Here is a 4,761-nt window from a genome sequence, read left to right on the forward strand (position 1 = left end):
ATGAAGCACAGTCAATCAGCAGGGAAGAACATCACCTATGTCATCAAGGAGACGATTCTCGACATCAGTAAGGTCAAGAAATAAAGCAAACAGCAACTCTTGACCAAGGCTAATAATCTGAGACAAAGAAGCTATGGCAGCAAGAGAATTCATTCACCAACAACATCCAGGTGTCCTGACATTACTTCCTGACAGGAAAATTAGAAACCTCCTCACACATAGAAAGCCAAGAGCAGCAGAAGGAAAAAGTCTGCATATTTAATGCAGGTTCAGAGCTCAGGCCTAAGACTAGTTCAAGCTAACAGCTGATGAAGGTGGAATGCAGATGGAAATCTAGTAGGAAAGTATAGCTGTACATAGCTGAACAACAGGTAATCTGGGCCAGAACCCTTGTCCCTCCAACTGCCTTCTAAGAAGATAAGCTTTAGGATTGTAAACTGCTTCCAGTGTCCTTTGAGGAGCAGAAGGAGACCCCTATATGTGAATCAACTCTGATTCACATTGAGGTAGAGTTCTGCCTTTAACCAGGTGGTTATTATGCTTGCAGACAGGCAAGCAAAGCTTCAGTATACAGAGGGCAGATAGTTGAAGTAAAAAAGGATTGCCCTAGAACTGAATAATCATCCAAGGACATTCTAATACTCTAAATAGAATGTGTGGGGTGGGGAGACATTAATGGATATATCAAGAACTAGGAATACGTCAGACAGTGGGGCTGTGAATGAATGGAATGAGCAAGGGCTAGAGCAGAAAAAAGATTTGAAGAATGAGCCTTTCCTCTTCTCTCTCTAATTTGGTGAAGCTGTGTCTTAGAAATTACCTCTGAACACAGAAAGGGTTGGTGAAATAAATTCCATCTTAAACAAGAGGGAATGCCTTTCCATTTCCTAACAAATGGGGCAATGTCATTCTTTCTGATGGAGGCATAGAATTCCATTGTGTACATATACCACATTTTCTTGATCCATTCATCTACTCAGGGGCATCTGGGTTGGTAAAATTATATTAAGTGAAGTAAGCCAGGCCCAAAGAAACATAGGTCCCATGGTTTCCCTTATTTGCAATATCTAGTATATGTCTGAGTCAAGCAGAAAAGGTCAGATAAATTGATGTTAGGGAAATGAACCCTAAGATATGTATTCAAATGTTTTTTTTTCTTTCATGCGATTGTTTCTAACACATTTATAAGATTATTTCTTTGTTGCTTTGTATGTCCCTCCCCCACAGTATCACCCCTGCTTTCACTGTATTTGATGTTGGTATAATTTGTGGAGGGGAAGGGGAAAAACAAATCGTTTAAATAGGGATACAGGTGGATCCATTGCAACAATGAGATGTACAAGTCGTTATGTCGAAAACGAACTTTACAACTTTGGTATGTGGGGGAGGGATTGGATGGGTGGGTAGGTGGGAGGAGGATGGGATGGGAAGGGGAAACAAAGGAGGAGGCTACAATGCTTGATAAGAAATGTACTCATTATCTTGCCCATGTAATTGTTTTTTTATTATTTTATTTTATTTGTGAACATACTGTACAGAGGGGTTACAATTACATGGGCAGGATAATGCATACATTTCTTACCAAGCATTGCAGCCTCCTCCTTTGTTTACCCTTGACATCCCTTCCCAGCCTCCCCCCTCCCACCCATCCTTCCCCCCCCCCCCCCCCCCCCGTCTCCGCACAGACGTTGTAAAGCTCGTTTTTGACATGACAACTTGTACTTCTCTTTGTTGCAACAGGTCCACCTGAATCCTTAAACGACTTGTTTTTCCCCATCTCCTCCACAAGTTATACTAACATCAAATATAGTGAAAGCGGGGGTTATACTGTGGGGGAGGGACACACAAAGCAACAAAGAAATAATCTTATAAATGCATTAGAAACACATGCATGAAAGAAAAAAACATTAAAATATATATCTAAGGGTTCATTTTCCTAACATCACATTATCTGACCTTTTCTGCTTGACTCATACATATACTAGATATTTCAAATAAGGGAAACCATGGGACCTATGTTTCTTTGGGCCTGACCTACTTCACTTAATATAATTTTTTCCAAGTTCTTCCATTTCCTAACAAATGGGACAATGTCATTCTTTCTGATGGAGGCATAGAATTCCATTGTGTATATATACCACATTTTCTTGATCCATTCATCTACTGAAGGGCATCTGGGTTGGTTCCATATCTTAGCTATGGTAAATAATGCTGCAATAAACATAGTTGTGCTGGTAGCTTTAGTGTGGTCTTGTTTGTAAACATTTGGATAAATGCTCAAAAGTGGGATTGCTGGATCATAGGGGAGCTCTATGTGAAGTCTTTTGAGGAACCTCCATAGTGCTTTCCAAAGTGGTTGAACAAGTTTACATTCCCACCAACAATGAAGTAAGGTTCCTTTCTGTCCACATCCCCTCCAGCATCTGTTGTTGTTAGAGTTCTTGATTTTTGCCATTCTGACTGGAGTGAGGTGGTATCTCAATGTTGTTTTGATTTGCATTTCTTTTATGGCTAGGGATGTTGAGCATTTCTTCATGTGTCTATTGGCCATCCTTCTTTCTTTTTCAGAGAAGTTTCTCTTTAAGCCTTTCGCCCACTTGTTTATTGGGCAGTTGTTTCTTTGAGGATTTGTTGTTGGGGGATTAATTTTTTGAGTTCCAAGTATATTTTAGATATGAGAGACTGTTGTCCTTTGTATGGCTAGTAAAGATCTTCTCCCAATCCGTGGGCTTTCTATTGATCTTGCTAGCTATGTCCTTTGCCCTGCAGAAGCTCTGCAACTTTATGCAATCCCATTTGTCCAACCTTTCTTTGATTTGTTGTGTTTCCGGGTCTCTATTCAGAAAATTTCTGCCTGAGCCAAGGAGACCTAAGGTTTCTCCTATTCCATCCTGTAATGTTTTCAGAGTCTCTGCTTTGACTTTGAGGTCTTTGATCCATTTGGAGTTGATTCTGGTACAGGGTGATATATAAGGATCTAGCTTTAGTTTTCTACAAGTAGTTAACCAATTTTGCCAGCACCATTTACTGAAGAGGCTGTCTTTCTTCCATTCTATTGTTTTAGCTCCCTTATCGAAGATTAGATGGCTATAGGTCTGTAGGTTCTTTTCTGGGTTTTCAATTCTATTCCATTGGTCCTGAGGTCTGTTCTTATGTCAATACCAAGCTGTTTTGATTACTATGGCTTTATAGTAGAGTTTTAAATTTGGTATTGATATTCCTCCAGCAGTGTTCTTTCCGTTGAGGAGCATTTTTGCTATTCGGGGTCTTTTATTGTTCCATATGAATTTTTGGATTGCCTCTTCTATTTCTTTGAAGAATGAGGTTGGAATTTTGATAGGTATCGCGTTGAATTTGTAGATAGCCTTGTTGCCCATGTAATTGTAACCCCTCTGTACCATACTTTCACAATTAAAAAAATAAAATAAAATAAGATAAAAAAAGAAAAAGAAAAAAAACAAAAAGCAAAACAAGAGGGAATGCACATCCAACAAGCAGAACATTAGCTTGGGCCTCTATCGGAGAGTGAGCTTCCTTTTAATTCATTGTATGTGTGACTGTGAACAAATACTCCAGAAAAACAACTTAAGCGGAACAAATGTGTATTTTGGCTCAGGGTTCCACAGGGTTCAACCCATGATCACTTGACCCCTTGATCACTTGATCGCTTGGACAGAATATCATAGCAGCAAAAGTATTTTACAGAAGCAAGCTGTTAACTTCATTGAAGACAGGAAGACAAGAAAAAGAGAAGGATGCAGAGACAGCACAACCCCATGGACCAGACCTTAATGATTTACATCCTCCATCAAAATCTTCCCTCCCAATATTTCCAGCACTTCCTAAAATCAACTGGGAGCCAAATTCCTTACAAACACATGAGCCTGTGAAAGATACTTCTGATTTATAACTTTATGAAATGATCCATATATATATGGGTAACTGAAATTATGGACATTTTTGTGGGTTAACATTTTCTTTTGACATTTCCCAGGTTGATGTCTCTAGACATAACCACACAAGTGTCACTATTCCGCCCTGTTCTGGGCTATGCATATATTGCCACCTATTTGTGCATTTAGATGATAGACATTGGGACCATTTTTTAAAAGAGATGATTATCACGAAGAAAAAAGATGCTCTTCTTTCTCTGGATCCTCCAAGAGCTCTTTTGATCAAGGCTAGCACTCTACTACTTTAGTCACAGTGCCACTTCTTGCTTTTCCTGGGGGGAAAAATGACATCTAGTCTAAACTTGATTATTTTCAGTGAAAGAGAGCTCATCAACTGTTACAAGGATTTTCAGATTAATGAACAGCTTTCTCTATAAATCCTAAGAATTGATGAGATTTTACATTTCAGAAAACTTAAAGAAGACTATGTTAGGTTGAAAAATGCCTCTGATCTTTACACCTCTCTCTCTCTGTCTCCCTCTGTCTCTCTCTGTCTCTCTCTCCGTATTCCTTGCAATTCTACTAATCAGAGAAAGGGTAATTATTTCCCTACTCCTTATCTGGTATTATGGTTTGGATTTGAACTTTCCTCCAAACACTCAAGTGTTGATACAGACTATTCAGAGATGGGGCTTTAAGGACATATTTGGATCATGATGACCTTGACTTCATCATTTCATTAATCCATGAGTGTGTCGTAATTTGATGGACCCTCAGGGGCTAATAGAAACTTAGGAGGTAGACCTAGTTGAAGAGAGTTGAATTGTGGGAGCATATCCTTGAGAGATGTTTTGTCCACTACCGTTTC

This window comes from Dipodomys merriami, unplaced genomic scaffold (genome assembly GCF_024711535.1).
Source record: "Dipodomys merriami isolate MVZ:Mamm:240054 unplaced genomic scaffold, mDipMer1.0.p SCAF_4, whole genome shotgun sequence".
NCBI classification, from domain to species: domain Eukaryota; kingdom Metazoa; phylum Chordata; class Mammalia; order Rodentia; family Heteromyidae; genus Dipodomys; species Dipodomys merriami.